This window comes from Taudactylus pleione, unplaced genomic scaffold, assembly GCF_031769625.1.
Source record: "Taudactylus pleione unplaced genomic scaffold, aTauple2 ptg000121l, whole genome shotgun sequence".
Taxonomy (NCBI): domain Eukaryota; kingdom Metazoa; phylum Chordata; class Amphibia; order Anura; family Myobatrachidae; genus Taudactylus; species Taudactylus pleione.
This window is the reverse complement of record NW_028284523.1, coordinates 13,966,364-13,992,725: the sequence shown is the minus strand read 5'-3', so window position 1 is coordinate 13,992,725 and position 26,362 is coordinate 13,966,364. Positions and strand designations below refer to the sequence as shown.

General features: G+C 45.9%; 1 protein-coding gene across 1 annotated transcript in view; it reads right to left on the bottom strand.

Annotated features, from left to right (window-relative positions):
* Positions 1-16,146, bottom strand: part of TBATA (thymus, brain and testes associated) — a 40,558-nt gene extending 24,412 nt beyond the window's left edge. The window contains exon 1 of the mRNA XM_088472231.1: positions 16,084-16,146. The gene's annotated coding sequence lies outside the window, so the exon portion shown is untranslated. The remainder of the gene's footprint in view (positions 1-16,083) is intronic.
* Between the last annotated feature and the right edge of the window lie 10,216 nt (positions 16,147-26,362).

Below are 26,362 nucleotides of genomic sequence, written 5' to 3'. Positions count from 1 at the left end.
GCAGCGGGGTTTCCATGGTGATACCCCGCCGCTAAGCTCTCATTCGGGAAGTACCGTTCTATAGAACGGTACTAAGTTCGTGGATCGCGTTTTCGTTTTTTTTTTTTTGCCAAGTCCGGGGATGCCTACTTTGGAACGAAGAGGACAGAACCTCGCATAGGAGATGGTGAGTATGTTTTTTTTCACAGGTCCCCTAGGGATACTTTACCAGACAAGTGGACCGATGCTACAGGTTACATAGGTGAGTATGTGTACATGTGTGTGTGTGTGTGTGTGTGTATGTATGTTTAATAAACTTATACTGTCACGGTGTGTGTGTCCTGTGTTTTTTTTAAACATTTTTTTACAGGTGAACTACAGGTACTAGTGGGCCCTTAATGCCCTGCATGCTGGTACTTGTGGTTCTCCAAGTACCAGCATGCGGGGCAGGCTTGCTGGGACTTGCAGTTCTACTTGTAAAGACAATGTTTGATATTCTTTATTTACACCACACCACACAATCAACCCGCCACCCACCGCCACCAGGGGTGGCGGGGATAGCCCCGGGCTATCAGCCTGGGCCTGGGGAGCCCTGGAGAGGGTGACCCCTTTATTGGGGGGGTCCCCAGCTCTCCAGGGATCCCCGGCCTGGGCTGACTAGCGGTCAGGGCTGATGCTGCGGCTGGGGGGCCCGGTGAAAGGGCTCCCCTGGCTGTGGCATCAGCCCCCCGCTAGAAAAAGTCCAGTGCTGGTTCTGGAACATACAGGGGAACCCTACTCATTTTTTTCCCCTGTATTTCCAGAACCAGGACCGGATCAGAGCCCAGAGCTGGTTGCGCAGAATACGGGGGACCCCTACGTCGTTTGTCCCCCGTATTTTGGCAACCAGCTCTGGTTCTGACTAGCCCGGTGCTGGTTGTGTTTAAGTACAGGGGACCCCTATGTCGTTTGTCCCCTGTATTTAAGCACACCCAGCACTGGGTCACTAATGCCCGGGGCTGGTTGCTCTTTTTTTGGGGGGGGGCACGCCATTTTTTTCTCTTTTTACACAGGTTTTTTTTTTTTTTTTTACCACAGCAGCACAGACGGGTCTCACGGACCCGTTAGTGCTCTGTGTCAATGACACAGATGCAAGTAGCACGGATCTCCTGGTCCGTGCGTGCATCTGTGTCATTGAAATACACAGCAGCACAGACGGGTCTCACTGACCCATCTGTGCTCTGTGTCACTGTCAATCACACAGATGCATGTAGCACGGATCTCACGAGTCCGTGCTACATGCAAATGAGCACCATAATGCTGATTGGCTTAGAGCCGTGACAGACGGCTCTGTCAGCCAATCAGCACTTTGCCCATTAAAGGCAAAGGCATTTTTTTTAAAATGGCCGCTCGAGGCAAAACCTCGAGATCCGACAGCAGATCTCGAGGTTTTGCCTCGGGAGAGGGATCCGGGGCAGACAGGGAGATCCGAGCTTGGGCTCGGATCGCCCCGGATCCCCGAAGTTCGGGTGGGTTCGGTTCTCAGGGAACCGAACCCGCTCATCCCTAATTAGTATTCACCAGAATTTCTAAATGACTTTAAGGATGTCATTGTTTAATGACCTCCAACTCTCTGGAAACAGAGCGCAAACCATCTACAGTCAGCACCACTAAACAAATTTACAGCATTGTCTTTCTGCAAGATCCTTCCTTAGTAATGCACAGGGTATGCCTCCAGACATATACATATGCAGCAATTACATTTACCTGTGTTATGTGTTGCTATGCAGATGTCTTGTCTGTGTAGCTGAATGGGGCTAATAATTTAGCCGCCTGTACAATGCAGAACAATACCTCTTAAATTAGCCCTTTTAAAAACCGACAACGTTGCCATAGAACTTTGCCTGGAAAGCAAAACACTCAGTGAGTGGGTCAGCAGATAATGTCCTTATGACTTACATTACTTGAAAATATGTTCCCTCTTGACATAATATTCTGCTGACACTTCTTTCTCCAGTGTGATTTTGTCAAAGTGCAAACTTTACAGCATGTTCAAAAGCAATATTTAGAAGACTGTGCAAAAACTATTTGCAACTAAAATGAGAATTGGGTGCCAAAGAAAGATGTAAGTTCTCTTCCTAACAAACTGTTAGGACTCAGATAAGGAAGCCTTCAGTAGATACCTCTTTTCCCAAGACTCACACTAATACACCACATACATTCTGCACATACACAATATGAATACATTGCTTGGCCAGAGCGCTTAACAATGAGTCAACAAATGTGTGTGACCAAACAGGGTAAGATTCAACTTTTCAGCACTTGTGCCGACACTTATGGAACCACATGTATGTCTGCTGCTGAGGTTTGGAGATGCCTGCATGTACAGAGCGATGAGGGTCATACCATTTTACAGATAACTGACAATTCTCTTGTTGATTTAAACTGGATTATTACGGGCCATCAGACCTTAAACTGATTGATTTGGAGAGGATTTAAACTATAAATGGTAAAGATAAGAAAAAGAAGAAATGTAAATGATACTAACATACCTCCAAACATTGTTCAAAGAGCAATTGGGACATTTGTGCGTGTTGAAGGTGTGCGCGTCCAAAAAGGGGTTGTGACCTTAATGCAGTGGGCATGGCCTCACGGCAAGCGGCATGTCCTTGCAGAAAATACTGTACATGTGCGTCACGCCGACCCGTTTTCTTCATGCTGGTGGCATGACTGGAGCTTTGGGAGCTACTGGGCTGCCCCCAGTCTCTCTCACAACTAAATAGATACCATGCATATACGTGCTCAATCTATTCACTGTTGCCTAAGCAAAGTAGCAAGTGAGTAAGGGTGTCAACTATCCCCTCCACCACCACGGGACACTCCAACCTACGGGTGGGACGGCAAGACAGTGCCTGAAAAATGGAACTGTCCCACCAAAATCAGCACAGTTGGAAGGTATGTACAAATAAGAAAATCCCCACTCAAGATTCATCACTTAGGGGTCTATTAATCAATTAATATTTGCAGGTGTTTTCGGGGAGTACCCGCAAATATTAAGTATCGGCAGATATCGGATATATCTGCTGTGGTCCCCCATTTTCAACTGGAAAAGCTGCCGCCATAGGTTTCTGTAGGGGCTGCTTTATTGCAGAATACACAAAGCTCCAGAATGTGAAGCACAGTAGTATTACAGGTTCCTGAAGAAGTGAAGTGATCACACAACAATTTCTTATTGTCACAAATAATGGCAATAAGAGATTATAATTATCTGGTCTGGATAATAAATATGCCCATTAAAATGTTATTTAAATATTAAATCTACACATACAATATACTCCATCCAGACTACCCATCTACCTGGTCCTACCCACTCCCGAAACAGGTCAGAATGTCTGTCATATTTCACAGACATACTTTTGTACATAAATAAGCTGGCTGCCATCAAGACCTTTTCTACATCAGGGTCCATAGGGTATCCACAGGATACCTTCGGGTATAGGTGATGACGTCAGGCATCGGGCATCATAGAGTTAAGTTTTCAGCCTCCCAGGATGCACTAGGGTCCCCCTCCTATACCCCGCCCCCGAGCCAAGGCATCTCAGTTTCGTTGGTGCCCGGCTCGGAGTCGGAGCACCTGTTTAGAGGGGGCTAAGGATAGCCCCTGAAGTTTTCTTCATGGCAGCTGTGGCTGCACATCTGGAAGTACAGCATGGACAGTCACTACTGACGTCCATGCTGTCTTCCCTACACCCCGCCGGTACCAGAACGCTGGTACTGATCCGGGGATACTGGTAAGCATCTGGGGTCACGGCTAGCGATGACCCCAGATGTTTCGGACCATGGCCGGATTCAAGGGGGCTACAGGTAAGCAGCAGGGTCCCATGGTGGGTCCCTGCTGAACACATGGTCCAAAGTCCCCAGGCAGGGGGCTCCCTGGGGACCGGCTGCAGCGTGGAGCCAAGTAACTAACCTGCGCTTCCACTACCCCCCTGGGACAGCAGACCGCAGCTGAGCGGTAGTGCTGCGGCGTCCCAGGGGTTAATTGCATGCCAGGGGAGCGCACCTTCCCTGTACACAGCCGGCGCCTTCCCCGCTGCACACAGCCCTCTGAGCTGCCGATTGGCCCTCTGGCAGCGCTCCTCCCCCAGGCCGGCCTCCTCTCTGCTCTTCGGTGGCCATCTTTGCAGAAGCATGGTGAACGCTGCTGGAAGCTGCTGATCGGTGGCATCGTGGTCTGGGTCCCCTGGCATACCTCTCCTCCGTTGAGTACAGGTCTGTGTATGCAGCGCTGTTTCATACCAGACTCTGTGTCTGCGTAGCTGAGGAACAGTGCTGATAGTGCAGGGATTAATTTCTTCTGCATTGTATGTGACTTCTGCTAGCGTCTGCTGCCTGTACTTTTCTACTGTCAGCCATTTTACTGTCCCTGCTCTTCTGCTAAAGCCCTTGCGGTGCGGTGCTTGCAGGGTGGTTCTCCCACTATACTAACGAGTATCAGTGAGAGGGGTCACATACTTACCATCATGTCTGAGAGTGAATTTCCTCTCCAGCTTATGTGTACTAAGTACAATGTACCGATAGCGGAGGGGGAGGGTAACGCGGAGGGGCTATGTCGGCAGTGTTATTTATTGGTGTGGCCAATTACTGTCACGACTCCGATACAGGAACCTCCCTGGGCTTGTTTCGCTAAAGCGCTTACAACCCTGGTGGGCCAGTTAGCTCCGCCACCTGCGTTTTCCCAGATGGGATTGTCCCAGCAGTCAGTGGTGTAGTCACCCATGCAGGGGTTCCCGAGACAACTGATGGTACCCCACAGTCTCCCTATTTCCCCTCCCCAGGTTTCACAGGAGCCTGCATGGGTTAATTCACTGACAAATTCAGTACAGCATTTGTCGGACATGTTACAAGGGGAGTCTGTGTTGCGGCCACATAAGCGGCCTGTGACATCTCTGTCTGCTCCTTATGAGGATGACGACGTGACGTCCGATGATGGTGAGATTCTGGATCTATCTGACCAAGAACCTCTCCGTACTAAAGAGTCGGACGCTAAGGCCAAGGTTTATATTCCTGGCCTTATTCGGGCAGTCCGCACAGCTTTAGTTATTGAGGATGACGGTCCTCTGGTGTCCAAGTCCAAATATGCCTTTTTTAAGGATATTAAGGGTGACGTCACAGTGTTTCCTCTTTTGGGTCAGTTAGTAGACCATTTGGAGGAGGCGTGGAAACACCCTGGTAAACGGGATCAGCCTCAGAGGCGCTTAGCGGTGGCTTATCCGTTTGTGGACAACTATTTTTCTAAGTGGGAATCCCCTCCACAGGTGGATTGTCATGTGATACGTCTAGTCCGAAGTGCCACATTGACCATGCCCTCCATGTCCTCCTTGAAGGATGCTACGGATCGCAAGGTGGAGATCTGCCTAAAGTCCATTTATTCCCTCACGATGGGGGGGCATCCAGACCGGCTATGGCCATATGTTGGGTAGCCAGAGCTATGGAGCGCTGGGCTGATAGTTTGGAGGCGTCTTTGGATTCCGATTGTTCGGCTGAACAGGCCGAGTTGGTAGGCAATCTCCGGGATTTGGCCACTTACATCAATGAAGCAGCCTTGCAAATCAGTAACCTCACATCTCGGATTTCTTCGACAGCTGTGGCTTCTCGTCACACCTTATGGTTGCGATCTTGGAAGGCGGACGCAGATTCCAAAAAGGGCTTGGAAGCTTTGCCTTTTAATGGAGAAGTCCTATTTGGTCCGGATCTAGAGAAAATTGTGGCTATGCTGGTGGCAGCTAAATCTGCATGTTTCCTGTCTGCTGCAGTCCCTTCCAGTTCGGGTATGTCGTCCTTTCGGCCTTACAGGGCCAGGGTAGGCCTAAAGCACAGTCTTTTCCCTGACAGGCTGGCCCCAAAAAATCGGCCAAGCCCAGGAAACAGGCCTGGAGTACCAGACGTCCGGCCCCTAAGTCAGATGACAAACCTGCGGCTTGACGGTCCGGGCCTCCCTTTGGGGAATCCCAAAGTGGGAGGCCGCCTGCTGCAGTTCGCCCAGTGTTGGTCGATAACCACGACAGACAATTGGGTTCACGAGGTGGTTTCTCACGGGTATGCCCTCTCCTTTCGGCACAGGCCCCCATTCCGATTCTTCACCATGGGCCTTCCATTAGACCGTAACAAAGCCGTGAAACTGCGGAAGGTTTTACACAATATGCTCCAGGCTGGAGTTATAGTGCCTGTTCCATTCTCCCAGAGGGGCCAGGGTTTCTATTTCAATCTATTTTTGTTGCAGAAACCCAATGGGTCGTACCGTCCCATTCTCAACCTCAAGGCCCTCAACAAGTCCTTGCGGGTGCCACGGTTTCAGATGGAGACCCTACGGTCCATCATTCTGGCGCTGGAACCTGGGGATTACATAGTGTCGTTGGACATACAGGACGCTTACCTGCATGTCCCTATTCTTTTACGCCATCAGCGGTTCCTCAGGTTTGCAATCCGCAGCGAACACTTTCAGTTCCGGGCGTTACCTTTTGGCCTGGCGACAGCACCACGTGTTTTCACCAAGGTGATGGTGGTCATGGTGGCTTCCCTGCGACTGCAGGTGGTCCGCATGTTGCCGTACTTGGACGACCTTCTATTAGTGGCAGGATCTCCGGAGCTCCTCCGGAGCCACTTGGACCTGACCATGGCGCTACTGCAACGGCACGGCTGGTTAATAAACTGGAAGAAGTCCACCCAGGTCCCGTCTCAGCGGATTGTGCACCTCGGAGCCTTATTGGACTTGGGTCAGCAAAGGATCTTTGTGACGGGGGAAAAGATCTCTGCCTTGCAGTCGAGGGTGCGCAGTTGTCTGCAGAGCCGCCGGGTGTCTCTACACTCGGCGATGAGGTTACTGGGCTCCATGGTGTCGGTATTCGACATGGTGGAATATGCCCAGTTTCACTCCAGACCTCTGCAGCACCTGATCCTGTCCAAGTGGAATGGACTGCCTCAGTCTCTAAAATCCCAGATGATAGTGCTCACTCCAGAGGTTCGCCTGTCCCTTGCCTGGTGGTTGCAGACGACCCATCTCAACAAGGGTCATCCGTTCTGGGTGGCGAACTGAGTCTTGTTAACAATGGACGCCAGCCTTCGGGGCTGGTGAGCTGTCATGGGTCCACACTTGTTCCAGGGCACTCCGCGCAGTTTTCAATGCTCTCCAGCAGGCACATCGGGTTCTCCAAGGTCACCCCATGCAGGTCCAGTCGGACAACGCCACCACCGTGGCCTACATAAATCGGCAAGGAGGAACCCGAAGTCGGGCGGCACTCGTAGAGGTGTCCCGCATCCTGGTCTGGGCAGAGCGCAATCTCCCGGCCATATCAGCGGTATTCATCCCGGGAGTCCTCGACTGGGATGCGGACTTTCTCAGTCACCAGGATGTTCATCCGGGGGAGTGGTCTCTGCATCAGGACATCTTTCAACTTCTGGTGGACAGGTGGGGTCTTCCAGAGATAGACCTCATGGTGTCACGGCACAACAACAAATTGCCGGTGTACGGGTCTCAAACAAGAGACGAAAAGGCGTCTCTGGTGGATGCTCTATCCGTCCAGTGGACGTTCCGGTTTGCTTATCTCTTTCCTATGTTTTCTCTACTTCCACGGGTAATCCGGAAATTCAAACAGGAAGGAGGGACGCTCCTGTTGATAGCTCCCACGTGGCCCAGGCGGCACTGGTTCTCAGACCTTCAGAGTCTGTCCGTTGACATTCCTCAGCGGTTGCCGCTACGACCGGACCTGCTGTCACAGGGTCCTTGTCTTCACCCGGACCTGACTCGGCTGTCTTTGAGGGCGTGGCTGTTGAGATGGCCATGTTAAGGTCCAGGGGGTTTGCCAGCTCTGTAGTACAAACTATGCTAAGAGCTCGGAAACCATCTTCTGCAAGGATATACCATCGTGTGTGGCATACGTTCTTCCAGTGGTGTCGACCAAGAGGTTATGCCCCTCGGGAGTTCCGTCTGTCTAGTGTTAGCTTTCCTACAGGCAGTACTAGATCATGGGCTTCGCCTTGCTTCTCTGAAGGTCCAGGTGTCTGCCCTGTCTGTCTGGTTCCATCGTAGGATTGCTGCAATCCCTGATGTGCGCACCTTTATGCAAGGTGTTCTTCGAATTCAGCAGCCTTTTGTTCCACCGGTGGCGCCTTGGGATTTAGCTGTGGTCCTGAGGGCTCTCCAGAGACCGCCGTTTGAACCACTGGGCTCAGTGGACCTTAAATGGCTGACAGCTAAAACAGTTTTCCTTCTGGCCATTGCTTCGGCCAGACGTGTTTCTGACTTAGGGGCTCTCTTCTGTAGACCCCTTTTCCTGATTTTTCATAGAAACAGGGCAGTGCTGCGCACTCGTCCTGAATTTCTTCCCAAAGTTGTTTCACGTTTCCATATCAACGAGGAAATTGTTGTTCCGGCTTTTAACTCACCTGATCTTTCAGTGGGTGAGGCCACTTTGGACATTGTGCGGGCCTTAAGGATTTATGTTGACTGCACTTCTTCGTTTAGGAAGTCAGACGCCTTGTTTGTCCTCTATGGCTTCAGTAAAAAGGGTTGGCCTGCTTCAAAGCAAACTTTGGCAGGTTGGATTCGTATGGCAATTTCAGAAGCTTATCTTCATGAAGGCCTTCCGGTTCCATCCTCTGTGAGGGCACATTCCACTAGGTCTGTGGGTCCTTCGTGGGTAGCTCGATGTGGTGCCTCTGCAGTCCAGATCTGCAAGGCTGCCACGTGGTCCTCTGTCCATACCTTTGTGAGGTATTACGCGTTTGACACCTTTGCCTCTCAGGATGCTTCCTTTGGGTGGCGGATTCTCCTCTCAGCACAGGAGCATCCCCACCCTTGAAGGATACTGCTTTGGGACATCCCCAAGGTATCCTGTGGATACCCTATGGACCCTGATGTAGAAAATAGGAGATATGGTAAGAACTTACCTTTGTTATCTCTATTTCTACGAAGTCCATAGGGTTCCACAGGACTCCCGCCCTGTCGCACCTGTGCTGCAGATGGGCTTTACTCTGGCCACTGGTTTTTCCATCTCCCTCTGTGTCCAGATCTTTTTTCTCTCTCTTCCTTCTCCTCCTCCAGCATATGGCTTGGTACGTAACTGAGATGCCTTGGCTCGGAGGCGGGGTATAGAAGGGGGACCCAAGTGCATCCTGGGAGGCTGAAAACTTAACTCTATGGTACCCGATGCCTGACATCATCACCTATACCCCAAGGTATCCTGTGGAACCCTATGGACTTCGTAGAAATAGAGATAACAAAGGTAAGTTCTTACCATATCTCCTATTTTCAGTTAGCACTTGTTTTTGCAAAACTCTCCAATTATGAAAATTCTATATTATCCTGTCCTACACAAAGGGCCAAATGTAATAGGTAGTCAGTTTTAGTAACAGTACAAACTCGCACTTTCTCGCACTTTTAGAAAGTGCGAGTTTGTACTGAAACTCGCAAATTCAATAGCCTGCGAACTTTTCAGCTCGAGGCTACTGCATTTGCGAGTACAGGCGAGTTTAGGACTATGTAAACTGACACCTTTTAATGCGAGTAGCATTAAAAGGTGCGAGTTTTAGAGAAGCCATCACAGATCAGTGAGATCCGTGATGGCTTCTGTGTGTGTGTTAAAAAAAAAAAAGTGCACCCCCTCCCCAAAAACATAACCTGCCCCAGGCTTTATAAAGCTGTTCTGGTTCTAAAAATACAGGGGCTAAAATGCATAGGGGGCCCCTGTATATTAAGAACCAGCACAGGGCTTTGTTGAGCTGGTCCTGGTTCTGGAAAATCAGGGGACAAAACGAGTAGGGGTCCCCTGAAAATTCCAAAACCAGCACCGAACTCTGTCTAGCGGGGGGATAATGCCACAGCCAGGGAAAACCTTTCACCGGTTTCCCCGGCCAAAGCATTACCCCTGACCGCTAGTCAGTCCAGGCCGGGGATCCCTGGGGAGTTGGGTACCCCCCCAATAAAGGGGCACCCCTCTCCAGGGCACCCCAGGCCTAGACTAATAGCCCGGGGCTATCCCCGGCACCCTAGGGCGGTGGGTGCCAGGATGATAGTGTTAGTGTAAAATTAAATTTTCAATATTGTCTTTATTTGTAGAACCACAAGTACCAGCAAGCCTCCCCTGCATGCTGGTATTTGGAGAACCACAAATTGCACCAAACTCGCACTTTACCAAAACAGACTACCTATTACATTTGGCCCAAAATATCTGAAAGTTTGTGTAACTGGAGATGGCTTAAATAGTTTGCATTGTTCAGAAAATGTAGGATAGATAGAAATTGGAATTCAGTAATCTGCCACAATGCCTGTACAGAAAACAAAGAAAACATCTGGACATTCTTGGTTCAGCAAAGTATCAGAGCTTCAACAGAACCCACAATGTCCAACAGCATCATTCTGTCAGCCATAGAGTGATTAAAATGACTAAATAGGAAAACACATATATTCATATGTTTGATATTTGATAATTTGTGCATTGCATATATTTTTATATAAACATGCAGACAACATTAGGGGGTAAATTTACTAAGCTGAGGGGAGAGTTTGCAAACTCTGGAGAGTTTGGCCATTTTTTCCCACTCTCAAACTCGGGAAAGAGATCTCCTTTACTACGGGAAAATACTGGAGAGTTAGCAAACTCTCTTCAATTCACCATCGGCAAAACTCAAGAACCTTTTCATTAGTGAAGATAGGATTCTGGAATTTACCAAGCAGAGAGTTTCTAAACTCTCATGAGATGGGAAAACTCTCCTGTAAAAGCTCGTGAAAAAAATACACCTGCCTGTGATCGGCGAGTTTGGCAGAAACATACACAGATCGCTGTGATCCATGTATGTTTCTGCCTGTAAATATAGAAAAAAATTTAAATATCAGAAAAATAATGACAAGGGGTCCCCCTCCAAAAGCCTAACCAGCCCCAGGCTTGCCAGCCTGTCCTGATTTCTAAAATTACGGGGAACAAAATGTGCAGGGTTCCACCATAGTTTAGAAACCAGCACCAGGCTGCAGGGCCAGTCCTGGTTTTAAATATAGGGGGGAAAAAAATGCGTAGGGTCCCCCCTATATTTTAAACCAGCACCAGACCCAAAATGGCCAGACTGTAATGCCAAGCTGGGGATCTCAGGGGAGGTGGGGACCCCCCAAAACAGGGGTCCCCCCTCTCCCTTAACCCCAGGCTTTGTCTGAAGACTGGAACTCTTCCCCGCACACCTGGAGCATTGGGTATGGGGTAATAAAGGGGGGAAATATAAGTAAACTATTGTATTTTACAGTGGGACTACAGGTGCCAGTATGCCTGTCCTTTGGCACTAGTGGAACTACAAGTGCCAGCAGACGGTCGGCACCTGTACCCCCACTGTAAAATAAATAGTTAAAGAAATGCAAAACACACACACCGTGATTAGTAAAGCTTTATTACATACACCTATCCACAGGGGCATCTTAAGAGAGGAGGGGGCCAGTGTACACTCCCTGTGCGGGGCTCCCTCCTCTCACCCCAGTGGCCGACAGCCGACTGATGTGGCTAGCCAGCCACCGGAGCCTTAGTAGACTCCGGGCACTAGAGTGTGCCCAGAGTATACTGCGCATGCGCAGAACACTGGAAAATGGCCATAGCGGCCATTTTTCCGGCGTTCTGTGCATGCGCAGTAGACTCTGGGCACACTCTAGTGCCCAGAGTCTACTGCGAATGCGCAGAACACCGGAAAATGGCCACGTGGAGGAGCCACTCATTGGCTAAGTCCACGTGCATCCCAGCCAATGAGCGGCCGCTAATGTTAAGCCGCCACTGATTGGCTCACGCCCCGGCACTAATGATAGCTCGAAGCCTGAGCTGTCATTAGCGATACTGTCACAGCATGCTGGAGCGTGTTGTTACAGTGTATACGGGGCCCTATTTTGATTACTATAGAGAACATCGTGGGACAAAAGGTGAGTATTGGATCTTTTTTTCAGGAACTTCCAATGGATACTTTACGTTGAGAAGGGGACGTGAACATCTGGCAGCAGGTAAGTATGTGTGAGTGTGTGTGGGTGTAATAAATCTTTATTTTCACGGTACATACCACATACCAGCAGGCCCTTAATGCCCCGCATGCTGATACTTGTGGTTCTCTAAGTACCAGCATGCGGGGGAGGCTTGCTGGGACCTGTAGTTCAAGACATTGTGAATTATTCTAATTTTTACACACTACACCTACACTATCAACCCACCACCCACCGCCCAGGGGTGGTGGGGATAGCCCCGGGCTATCAGCCTAGGCCAGGGGTGCCCTGGAGAGGGGGACCCCTTTATTGGGCTGACAAGTGGTCAGGGCTGATGCTGTGGCTGGGGGGCCCGGTGAAAGGGCTCCCCTGGCTGTGGCATCAGCCCCTCGCTAGAAAGGGCCCAGAGTTGGTTTTAAATATATGGGTGACCTCATGCAAATTTTTTTTATCCCTATATTTCAAACCAGCTCTGTCCCTGCTGCCTGGTGCTGATTCTTAAATTACAGTGGAACCCTACACATTTTGTTTCCTGTAATTTTATGAACCAGGACTGGCTGGCAAGTCCAGGGCTGGTTAGTCTTTTGGGGGCGGGGGGGCCCTATGTCATTTTTTAAAACTTTTATCCCATTTTTTTACAGTCTAGAATACAAGCAGCTTACGCATATCTCACTGATATGTGCCGGTGGCTTGCTTGGAAGAGTTTTGCAGAGAGAAGACACTGAAATCTCGGGTGAGACATCTCCTGCAAAACCTGCTACTCGGGGGAGAAATCTTCTGCAAAACCTGCTACTCGGGAGAGAAATCTCATTCTGCTTCACCATCGGCAATCTCACTCTCAGCTAAACTCCCTTCTTGGTAAATTTGAGAGTCTAGGAGCCTCAAATCACCTGAGTTTGGGTGAAGCTAATCGAGTTGAAAAAAAAGCAAACTCTCCCTGACTCGATTCTTAGTAAATTTACCCCTAGGTGTCATGAAGAGACATTTTCAATGAGTGATAATATGTAAACTTGCAAACTGGCATTTAAACATACATGCCGTCTATCTGGCTGCCCATTCCGGGAGGGAGCAGCCAGATCGGCATTACTGGGGGGGGGCGTGGCCAGCAAACGGGGGCAGGGGCGGCCAGATGACAAGTTTTTGGGGATGGAGCCACGCAAGCACGTCATTTTGGCCCTGCCCCGCTACACACTGCCGATATTACAGGCAGTGTGAAGCAGGGGGCGGTGCCAAAATGACGCGAATCGCGTCACCGCCCCCCCTTTGCTGCCGAGGTTTTTACAAGTTATTGCGGTTGGAAAGGAGGGATCCGCGGCAGCCGGGAGACTTGCCTACCATCCCGGGAGGTCGGGAGCGGCACCCGATTTTCGTGAGGCTCCCGACCAAATCGGGAGGGTAGGCAAGTATGCATTTAATAAAACAAACAAACAAAAAGAAAAACATCTCAAATTATAAGTTTGGGGCCCAGAATATTTACTAAAAACACTGATTGATTACATATCAAACGCAAACTACCCTTGTGGAGGCTCTTTAATATCTCCGCCTTGTGTTGTCCCTCCCCTGTAATTTCTGTTTCCCCTTATCTCTCATCTGTCCCCTTAATACCTGTACCGAGCTCTTAAGAGTCTTAAGCGTATATATGTACTAATCCTAGGAGAGAGATAAAGTGGACAGAGATAAAGTACCAACCAATCAGCTCCTGTCACTTTACAGGCTGTGTTTGAAAAATGACAGTTCGGAGACGATTGGTTGGTACTTTATCTCAGTCTCCACTTTCTCTCTCTTAGGGGGGTATCATAAAAGCTTGTTGATAAAATTGTAAGAGATAAAGTACCAACAAATCAGCTCCTAACTGTCACTTTAGAGGCCGTGTTTGAAAAATTACAGGAGCTGATTGGTTGATACTTTGGGGTCTATTTACTAAGCCTTTGATGGAGATAAAGTGGACAGCGATAAATCAGCCAATCAGCTCCTAACTGCCATGTCATCGGCTGTGTTTGAAAAATTACAGTTAGGAGCTGATTAGTTGGTACTTTATCGCCGCTTACTTTATCTCCATCCAAGGCTTAGTAAATAGACTCCAATCTCTCAAAATTACATCTCTCTCCAAGCTTTCATTAATACCCCCCTTATATAGGTACATAAATGAACATTAATTGCTGCCTTGGGCCTGCTCACGGGTTGATCACAGTTCTCTAATTAATAGCTCAGAGAACTGTACTTTACACAAACTGCAAAGTCAGCAAAAAGTCAACCCGAGCTTATTGAATCGGCCCATGTATTTTTGCTTTCAGATATCCTTTTTATGATTTATAATGGAAAAAAGATGCACATTGCTGGCTGCTTGTTGTGGAGAACTGCAGTGTTCTCCAATCATACTGTAGTATGATGTTGCATGTGTTTTGGCCATCCAGCTAGCAGAACCATGACTACCTTACCCCCTTGACAAACTGTTATAGGGATGTACTGTATTTCACTTACAAACCTATGTCCTGTATGAATGGATATGTCTCAAGCTGCGCAGCTCCTGTTGTCACGTGAATAATACATAAGCTTCTTAGTCACTCAACAGGTGCATGCACATTATTAAGCAGAAATACTGTAGTTATATTGCCAGCTGCATACAACTTCTACTGACATCATAGGCAAACGCAGGCGGGGGTTTCCGTCTGCCCGGACACCCCCCTCCCCAGCCCACACCATGACTACAATAGAAATAGTAATATAATAGAATTTTGCAAGTGCTGCATGTTATTCTCATTGTCACAAATGAAATAATTAGCACTACCTGTGGATCTTTTAACATGTATCAGCTAGTAATAAATAACCTGTGCATCAACTAGGAGTTCTGGAAAACATTCACTGTTAGGGATGTGCTGCTATAGAGCCCAATATGTACATATATGCCCAGGGCAATGCTAGGTTATTCTGTTGCTCCCCCAGACTCCCGGATTTGCTCTAATACTCTGGAATGGTGCCCACATCTAAAATAAATACATTCGGCTTAGGCAGGATGGCCATACTGCCGCATATAATGGCTTATTGTGATGGCTGGTCCTGTACATGCTGGAATTATGACACACAATACACTTTGTATGACGCATATTAAAGCTGGTTAAGTGCTAATTCTGCCCTCTTCATGTACTGGCCACACTCACTCTAAAATCAGGCATTTGGAAACCCCCCTCAAGAAATCCTGCGTTTACCACTGGACATGTAACCCTAGCTTACCCGAGTGAACAATCCAGATACATCACTGAGCTCTCTTAGATAATTATGACTATTCGTGAAATAATAATTTTTTTCTATAGATGACAAAGTAAATTGTATTGCCAGAAAATGGCTAGTTATTATAGTGGGATAATTATCTGTCATTGTATACTTAAATGAATTCCTGTAATATGTTAAATGCTTTAACTGGAATGTCTGTTTGCCAATTGTAACTCTTATTTGTACTGGATTTTGCAGTGTTGCTTTGAGAAAACAAATATGTCACGAATGCAAATACATCACAAGTCGTCAATAGAAAGTACAAACATAGTGGTAATATGCCAATTAAACTACGCTATAAAGAAAGGGGACAATGGCTGTCTGAAATGAGCAGTGTTGTAACCATATATTATAATTTGTATGTTTCACAAATATACTATTCAGTTACATTTCATTCTATTGTTCTGCTTTGCGAGTAGAACTTTTTACCTTCAAAAATAAAACCATACACTTTATAGAGGAGAAATGTGGTTTAAATGGTTTCTTTTTCTTTCAGCATGATAATTTAGCTAGAATGCATTTCTGAAAATGAAGTTTAGTTATACTAGCAAAAATAGCTTCTAGGCTACTATTTTGAGAACTTCAATCTTTTAAACAATAATAAAGATGATATTTATTAAGCTGTTACAATTGAATGGCAAGGGCTGCTTGTAATCTGAAATAACATTTTCCATATTGCAACACAAGAGACTATATAAATGACAAAATAGTCTTAGTAAAATTTGCTCTCTCACCAATGACCTCATTATCTTTCAGGTGAGGAATGAAGTGCCTAATTACCTGTGTAAATGTCACGCTGCATAATACAGGGAGACCAAACTCTTACAGATAATATATGAGAGCTGCCTTACCTTGCTCCCTGCTCACAGCACCATGTGGCTGCTCCCTCTCTGTAGCAGGAGTCTGGCAGGCAGTCACCTCTACAGAGTTGTGTTTGCATTCATGTCTCAGTCTTATTGGGACTGTGTTGCTAGGTTACAATTTTCTTGACAACAACCGGACAACCCCCTCCTCCCTGCTTAGTGCCAATGGACTTTTTCACACAGGCACATCTCTTTCTTCCCTTCCTCTTTGTTTAATAACTTCTAATGAAAATCATACCACCTCACATTTACTTTGGATACAGACCTAGGGGGAGATGTATTAAACCTTGGAGAGAGATAAAATGGAGAAGATGCCCAAATCAACCAATCAACTTCTAGCTGTCACTTATCTAGCACAGTCTATGAAATGACATTTAGAAGTTGTTTGATTGCTTTGGGCAACATATCTCTCCAAGGCTTGTTACATCTCTCTAAAGTCTACATATCTCCCAAGATATGGGTGCCAAAATTTGGTCATGTACGAAGGGACAGTAGCTACTGCCATGCTCGCCCCAAATCTTCCTCCCCCACAGGACACTGCAGCCCGTGAGTGGGACAGCGGGACACTCCTCGAAAAGCGGGATGGTTGGGGGAAGGGGGGTATGGGTCTAAATCACGATTTCATTCACTTTTCATCCAAGGACACCCTGGAAGTCACTTGAAAACCATACTTACTGAGATACTACTTACTGAGGTCCGGGCTAGCTGGAGGAGGTCGGTAGTACATTGGGCAGGGAAAGAGAAGACTGCTGCTGCTGCTCAGTGGCAGCAACCTCTTTCCGCAGTATGGAACACGATACTGTGTGCTGGGCTCCGGAGAGTCTAAGCAGCAGCAGTCAATCCTCTCTCTTCCTGCAAGTGGTATGGGGAAAGGGCAGTGGCGTCACAATGGGGGTGCAGGGGGGGTGCTGGCCGCCTAGGGGTGAAACCAAAGTGCAGACTCCCCATCAGTGACAGAAGCTGGGTGCTGCACTGTAGAATTACGTGCAGCATTTGGCTCCTGTCACAGTGAGGGAGCCGGCACTACAAGTATACTGGTTCCTGGGGTCAGCCAGCACCTCCGGGACCCCCCGGAGAGACTAAAACCAGGGTTTGGGTGTGTGGCCCCACCCCCATTAGCAAGGCCACACACCCTTGTCACAAGGCCACATCCCCCTTTTCCCGGCATGCGCTAAGCTGTCCACCCCTACCCGCTCCAGGTGCATCAACAGGTAGGGATGCCAGCTGGGAAGGGGGCCATCGCACTGATCACCCCCCCCTTTGGATGTTCACCCTGGCTGAGGGGGACACACCCACAGTACCTGAGCCCGTCACTACTTTTGACAGCCCTGCAGACAATGCACTAAGCCACCCTATGCATGTCACCGCAGACTTTTTCATAGTACATGCATCTTAATGTTATCATTAATGCTACAAAATTACACTGCATGGGTATCATGGATACAGATGCTGGCATTGCATGCAGATGTGTCATGTGACTCAGATGCTAACCTGTGTAAACAGGCAAATGTCCGATATGAGTGACCCGCGCCATGCTTAACTCCATGTATCATTGTGCTTAATCTGCAACTTTGTACCAATTCCTATGCAATAAGAACACTAATTCTAGTGCCTAGCTCACTACTATATAAGCAACTTTGTATGTGGCTGCAATGCAAATAAGATACAAAATGTATTGCCAGTCAATGTAATAGAAGACAACAACAAAAAAAGAGTTATTTTACATTCTAACAAATACAGAGAAGATGAAATATTCATTGGTCATCTCTAACCAGATCAGTAATGGATGACATTAATGTTTATATAGCTTTACTGCTTTGTGAGGACGTCAGCTTGTGAAAGGTATTTAACATTGTTCTGCTTTATTATTTACAGAGTTTTGTTCCCTTTACTAAAGAGACTGTTCAGCCAACACTGACAGACAGAACAAATTGTCTGCAGGAGGTACTGTATACCACATGCTGAATCTTCTTTTGTGGGCTGATGATTTGTTTAGATACTGTAAGCACTGGACAAACACATAGATTTGTGAGATGATCCTCATATCTAGGTGTGTTTTCTACTCACTGATCTTCTTTCTGCAGTTTATAAAAGATAAGAGAAGACTTTTCTAAAATGTTTGGATGGTGCTTGTTTACTAAGTACATATGAAAACAAAAACAGATTAGACAAAGGCAATAGGTCCTTCACGGTTTCAGCAAAATATACCTAACAAATATTACTACATTTCAATTGATGTTAATAAACTACAGTATATTATAAAGTAATGTTTTTATAAAGAAAAGATTTTTAAAATCTGTCAAGCAGAGCTATGCTACGCAGTGGCGTATAATCTCCTGAAGCAAAATGCTCGAATTTTTAATATTTTAGGTTGACTAAAAAAAAAAATGGGTTTGGTAAACCTTTAAATGCGAACATTTGACATTGAATGCCAAAATGTTAAAACAGTCATGGTCAAGACTGTAAATGAAAAACATTGATATTAATGCAACCAGAATGGCAAAAGTTAAAAGCAAACTTCTAACCACAATTTTGAGCAGGGGCTATGGACAATTGTGTTGGGAACAGTTTTGGTACTATTGAACCTGTGATTAAATTTTAATCCAGTTGATAAATTTGGAGCATCTAGTGCCATATCTTCATTGTCCTTACACTCCATCTCTACAGGTTTGTTTCTAAACCTGAACATCTAAAATCAATGTCAAAGGCTGCAGGATCGATACAGAGTTGCTGGTCAGTCAGCCACAATTACACTAAATGCAGGTATTACCCATATAACAAGTTGTACACATCGAAACTGTAGCACCGCCCCTATCCATAAACTTGTTCAAGTAGCTGTTATTATCAGCGCCCATTTTCACCAGCCTATACCATCAGATCTCTGCATACTCAGAACCAGGCTCTAGGGCATGTGTAATCATAACGTCCATCCGCACAACGTAACTTTATGTAACTCTGAATCGGACCCTATGTTATTTCATGGTGGATGCTAACTACCTTAAAGGAGACTCTCTTACTTATTGAAGCCTCAAAGTACACAGTTGCAATTGAAATGAATAATAAGATGGGTGGAACACACATGGAGCACTAAGATATAACACCTATAAGTGTTTCACTTAAGCAAGTGGCTGTTACATGACTGTTGCCCTTTTAAAATGAAAAAAAAATGGAGTGGTCTGTGGCCATAGCCTAGAAATAAAGAGACTGTTTCGGAGTTGAACGCACAGAACTGAATGTGGATATCCCTTGTAAGCATTGTTACATTTGCACTGACCCTATCCTTGGGTCAAAGGATTAATCACAATTGCATGTACCCACGCATGATATCTGTAAACCGACTGGCATCATCCCCCAAATAAGCAACCACTTACATTAGAAGGTTAGTTATTGAATATATTCAGTCATTTTGATTGGTACAGACAATTTTCCTAAATGTATCATGTACAAAACATAATTGATTACTAGAAATATTACCACTTTCTGACTCCACCTAAAATGTATTTTTCACTAGAGGGGAAGGAATCAGTGCAATTTGTGCAAGAGCTGAAACTATTCTTATGCCTGAATCATCAACTGGTAGAAGAGGAAGTTCAAACAGAGCTGTATCACTTTGTTGTGGTTCTGTCCAACCAGCACTTGTGTTAGCACATGTCATACAGTATTGCGTCTCACCTGTTCCTAGTAGACGATGGTGGAAGGAGTTAGCAGAGTTCTACAAAACTGACATGAAATATGCACGTCTGCCAGAGATTATGCAAAGATGGACTGATTCAGAGTTATACGCCCACCCAATTGTTTGCGTACAACTCCGATGTTTAATGATCTGCGCATGAGCAGAATTTGTACTGTGCATGTGCCGATCACTGACTGTGAGAATGCTCACAGTGCTCCCAAGCTGTTTGGGGACAAGGACTTAGCCCACATTTTGTAGGCGTGTCAAGGTCAGGGTCTGTGTCTTCCGATGCAGATTTCCTGGCTCCAGCTGAGCAGTTCTGATTGCTGCAATGGTTATCCACTGTGTCTTCAGACACAGGGCCTGATTCAGACCCGCTCACAAGTGCACAGCGCTCGAAATCGGGTCAATGGTCTCCCACTGCGCATGTGCACGCCAGAGCATGCGCGAGCCCCGGAGTGAGAAATTCTCTCGCTCCGGGACTCACTACAAAAGGGGCGGCTGTCGATGTTGATTGACAGCTCGCCCCATTTTGTAGGCGGGGCGGGGGGGTGGCTACACAAATGGAGGCGTTCCCGAAGGAACGCCTGCCATTTGGGGGCGGCCCCACAACACGAGTGATGTCAGTGGTGAGCTTCCGGCTCTATTAGAGCCGGAAGCTCACTGGGGCTTGCGGCAGACGAGACCCTACCACAAGGGTCTCGTCGCAAGTCCCGATGGTCGTGATGGTCGGGACCATCGCGACCATCACCTGGCCAGGAGGCCGGCTTAAAAAAAAATATGCTGCCCTGATTCAGAGCGAGCGCACTGAAGGAGCGTCCGGCTCTGAATCAGGGCTACAGTACACAGATCTGCGATGCTGGCAGGAGGTGTCTTTTGTCCTTAGACTCCCCCAGCAGCATTAGCATGTTAGCTGAACGGTATACCGAACAACTATGAGGCCCAGAGTCTGTTTTCTGCCTCACATCTGCACATCCTTCATCAACCTCATATATACTTGTTCTGTTCTGTTTATACGGTATGTTTGGTATGTGTTTTGTAGAATTGTTCACAATGAAAGACTGCACCTGTGTCGAGAAGTCAAAAAGGTACAGTCTGCTTTGCTTGCACTGGGTGTTTGTTTTGTCTTGTTAACCCATTGGACTATTCAGATCAAGATAATAAATAAGAAAGGCAAGTATTAGGCATTACACTACAGCACAGTATATGTTATAAAAATAATGACAAAAAAAGTAATTAGCACACATTAGTTTATGAAACTACAGGGGGACCTTTTTTAAGCTTTGTTAAATCCAGCAGCTTGTAAACTGCCCAAAATCATGACAAAAGTTGGCAGTGGGCAAAGCTAAAAAAATAGGTAAGCGTGCAGTATGGTCAGTGATCCTATTGATGGACCTTGAAGTCAGCCAGTTTTAGCCTCCTAAGATAATGACTGATAACAGAGAATCTTTTGCATAAGGCAACTTGTATTTCAGGTTTATAGGATCCTTTAAAGGTATTTTACCTGGAAGTACTTGAGAGGGAAGAGCAAATGAAGGAAATTGCTACATGATAATAACTGTACATTACAATTAAACTTTTCCTCGGACTGTTAACATAATTAGAGATCTAGCGGTTTCAAATGTGGTCCTACCTCACTAACTTTCATTCCTTATCACCACATATCACAGCAGTAAGAAGTGATTGTTTTTGCCCACATACAGTATTTAAAGATCTCTTGCCGGGGCAACAGCTCAAATAAAAAGCTGTAGAGGAAAAATGCTTATCTGTGAATTGATAGCTATCGCTATGACTTCTCTGCAGACTCTAACATTGGGCATGCACGTCCATAAGGTTATGCATGTACAGCACCATTTTGCAAAAATGGCTGCATTAGTGACCTGGGGTTGCTGGAGCGCATAGATGGTAAATATTCTCTAATGCCATCTTCAGATGCCAAGCACCAAAAAGCCAATAGTGGGGACTGCGATATGCTTCATTAATTAGCCTGCTGGTGGAGAGAACGCCTGTATTAAGCTCTTTTATTCGCATGATTTTTAGGTAAAAGGGGATTTTATAAATATAAATCATTAAAAACAAATGCGTGGCAAGTACACTTTATTCCAATGCCTTCACACAGCGATTGCCCAATTGTCCCACACTCCTTATTAGTGATTGTAATCATAATAATGCAGTCAGGCTGTAGTGATATTTGTGGTGCCTTTCCTGCAGAATCCTGAATTGGCTCATAGATGTTACAATGTCTAAATGTACAGTATGTTTGCACTTAGCATACATTGCGGAACAGTCCAGGCTTTTAATCTTTGTATGTAATGTTTATTGATCTCTGTAGTTCACACTTTCAGACTTGGCTACAATTACGCATGCTGGTTATAACAAAATAATTTATTTGCACTCAACTGACTATGCTTGTTCCATCTGTTGTTTGACCACATGGTAAAACGATAGCGTGTTTATAAACAGTAAAGATCTGGATGTGCAGTAATATGAGACACCAGCTGAAACACCTCAGTGCTCAGAGCGTTTTACACTTTCTATTTTTAAAAGCAAAAATTACTTTCAGTTTAGAAAAAAATATATTATTTCATTTACAGTATATAAGCTACATGATCATCTGAAACAACCTCTGACCCTGCAAGAAAAGTTTCACTGTTATATTAGCTAATGGCACACTGACACGGGCAAGTTATTGCCTGTTTGGGATTTGAGTATAAAGTGCCATGATAGAAAAAGCTTGTTGAGCAAACAAACAAGAAAGCTAATAATTTGTGATTTTGCATAAATGCATATATTTGTAGCCTGCCTAGGAGGGATAATAGCACACTCACAAATCGTTACTCAAACTCCTATAATACATCTCATTAACAGATGGTATTGGATGTGCACAGCAAAAATACCTAGTTGGTCTAGTCTGATCAGTGCCCCTGGTTTGGTTAACGCATCAAGGTTACGCCCACTCTCAACTCTCATAACGCCTCCTCAGATTAGAAGTACACTAGGTGAAAAAATGTGAAGAGAAACAGTGCCTAATGCTGATCTCTTTCTATAAATATAAATGTATTTTTTGTAGGCTTATTTAATATGTTATTTATATAGCGGACACATTCTGAAGTGCGTTACAGAGAATATTTGGTCATTCACATCAATCCCTGCCCCACTGGATCTTACACTCTATATTCCCTCACGTTGCAGGAGAAGAACAGTGGCTTATACTCAGACAATTTAGTTTCTTCAAAATACTCCATGGTAGCAATTACTCTAGGTTAGTACCACATTCTCCTAGGTCTAGACAGGTCGTTTTTTTCCAACAGGGCTGCCAACATGGTGTTTACATCCCACCTCCTCTTCTTCCCCCTTGTCTTTTTGAGTCTTCCGTTACTTAATTCCTGAAAAAAAGACCAAATGGGGGGGGGGGGGGGTGTAATCTATAGGCTGCCATGGAGTATCTCAAAGACAGAAGTAGCAGTGAGTATGTTCGGTTCTCTTCTATGCTTTTCCATGACAGCCATTACTATGGGATGTACCCAAGCAGAATACAGGGAGGGCTAATAACCAGGTCAACAGTTCACAGTATATATTTATACAAGTGCAATTTATTTATTTTACTGCCTTTTGAAGGACATGACTTTCAAGGTGGGTGTCCGGAGTATTTAAAGCATAGCGAACTCGTTAATGTACACTATGTATAGTAGACCAAGCTACAACTGTCCTTTACAAACACCTGAGCCTTCCTAGCCCATGAGGTCCATACTGCCCTAGTTGACTGTGCCTTAATGACTTCTGGTTCCTTACATCCTTCCTTCTTATAAACAAAGATGATTAATTATCTAATCCATCTTGCAATGGTTTGCTTAGTTGGCACACAAACTTTCTTTATTCCTGCTAGTAGAACAAACAATTGCTAAAATTTCTAAAATTCCTTCATTCTAAATAGGTAGATAGGTATGCTCTTACAAGATCTAACACACTGTATGTAATCTTTTCTGTCCCATCCTTAGGTTTAGGGACAAAAGATGGTAGCTTGATTGCTTTGTTCTGGTGGAAAGAAGATACCACTTTCGGCAGAAAGGCTGGATTTGTCCTAAGTATGACTGTCTGGCACGGTATTGAACAAAGGCTCTTTTGCCCATAGGACTTGCAATTTGCTCACTCTCCTGGCTGAGCTAATTTCAATTAAGAACAGAACTTCCTAACTCATGGATTTTAGCGAGGCTTCCTGCAAGGGCTCAAAAGAGATGACATCTGAGCATTCAGTATTAAATTTAGGTTCCAGGGGGCTAAAAATGATCTAATTTGTGGATGAATTATGTTCATGGCTTGACAGACTCTTTTCACTAAGTTTTATTCTGCTAACCTCCTATCTAGAAGGATGTTTAGAGCAGATATCTGCACTTTTATTGTTGTTACCGCTAGATCTTTCATAAAGCCATTGTGCAGGAACTGCAAAACTTGTGACGTTTCTACTTTCATAATGTCAAAGTTAGATCTTGTCCAGGAAATAAAAGTTCTCCAGATATTTTATCTACACTTGCGAGGGGACTAGTTTTTGGTATCGCCCTGGCGATTCTAGAGGGCCAACACTTTCAGCTGAACTGCGTCCATGTGGTCATGAAGACGACTTATTGCTTTCCATACTTCTCTCATTGCTCACTGGTTTGAAGACTTTCTCTTCAAGGGGTGCAACATGCTGTAACAGATGTGCCCCTCATCCTAATGAGCTTGGGTCTGTTGTTAATATCAGGTACTGTCGTTGTGATAGCGAAGTTTACCTGTTTTCCTAGACATTTTTTTGTGGATTGTTCCACCTGTGCCTGGTAGTATAGAGACTGTAGTTTAAAATATTCCATTGTAGCTTTCTCATTCGCCATCTCGCTCATGGAACTATGTCTATTGAGAGACGAAGCTCTATGCATAGTGGGATGCGGTCACAGGCTTGTACAAACGTGGATTAGTGAATAACACAAAGGATTGAAAACATCTGCACACATTCAATTATCAGTATTAGGTAAAGACCCCATATCAATAATGTCCAGAATTATATCAGGTTCGGGGGTGCCGCCAACTGACAAAAAAAAAATTATTATTTCTACAGGATAAGAGAGAAAAAAGAAAAAAAGTTTTGTCTCCATGTGGCGCACTTAGGGCCTGATTCAGACTAAGTCGCTAAACTGCGCTCGATCGCTAGGGGCGATTATCGCACATCTGCGTATGCATCAAAGTACGCATGCACGAACCAGTCACTGTGGCCGGGAATCGTGCGCTTGTAGTACACAGAAAGGATGCTATCCTCAAAATCTTCTTCCAAGCCATGGGCCCGATTCATAGATTTTTTTTAGCATCACTGCGTCTTTGGACACAGCGGAAGCGATTCTAAAATACGCCAACGCCGCAGGAGGTGTCTGAGGACACCCCCCTGAGCGCATCACAGATCTGAGTGCTGCATGCAAAGATGCAGCACTGGTTCATCATCACAACCATTGATCATGGCTATGGCCATCTGAGTGAGCCTAAGGCGACTCAGACAGATTGCAGCTACCTAGCCGAGGCCAGTAAATCAGTGAATACTGGCCTGAGCATTCCCAGAAAACAGGGACATGCCCCCATTTTTGGAAACACTGGCTGTCACCGCACATTCCCTGACCCCAAATCGCTGAAGCTTGTCAATCACGCTTTAGCTTTGGGGCACTGGGACCATAGTCACAGAAGAAGACCTGCACATGCACAGTCCAGAACATGTGCATGCACAGATCTCCAATAATCAGAGTTGTACACAAACCCAACGTCGTCGTCTGCCCCCCACAATGGGCCAAAATTGTGACTGTTGGGAGGTACAAGTGAGTATAGGCTGCCACTAGGAGGTGGCTCAGCAGCGGGAGGAGTAAGGGTCTTTGGTGGCTCATTGTATTGCTGAGTGAAACATTCTAGTCCCTTCCCACCAACCTGCCATCGACATTAAAAATATAAAACACCAGAACATGCAATAAAAAGTACATACAAAAAACAAGGTCAATACAAGTTATGGCTTTCCTACCAGCAAGTGCAGCCTTGGCACTTTGCTGCAGCTGCCAGCTGGTGTTCTAAGCTCAATAGGTGCTTGTCTGAATTTTGGAAAATTTCTGACCTGTCTGGAAAAGAGATGGGTAATAAATACCTGCATTTAAAAAGTGTCAAATAATTAAGTTATTTAAATAATAAGTTTATTAAATAATTCTCCCCCCCCCTGAATCTGCAACTGCCAGTCAACAAAAAGTATTAGAATGCATGGATCTCTCTAAATCATTATCTCTCACTGCTTATCTATTTTACTGCCCCCTCCAAAGCAGTCTCTCATTTCCCCTCACACCATATTGCTCCCCATTGTCATCTCATTGACCTTGCATGGTGTTGATTGCCCCCTCCATAGTGGTCTCATCAAGCCCTCCCCCTGCATATCTTGATCTCCCTCCACAGCGTTCTCATTGCTCCCACACTTCATATCTCAATAGCTCCCACTGTCCATTCCTTTCATATCACACTGACTCCCTGCTAGCACTGACCAACCTACTGCCTCCCTACCAGCACTGACACCCCCACCCCACATGACCTCCTCACGGA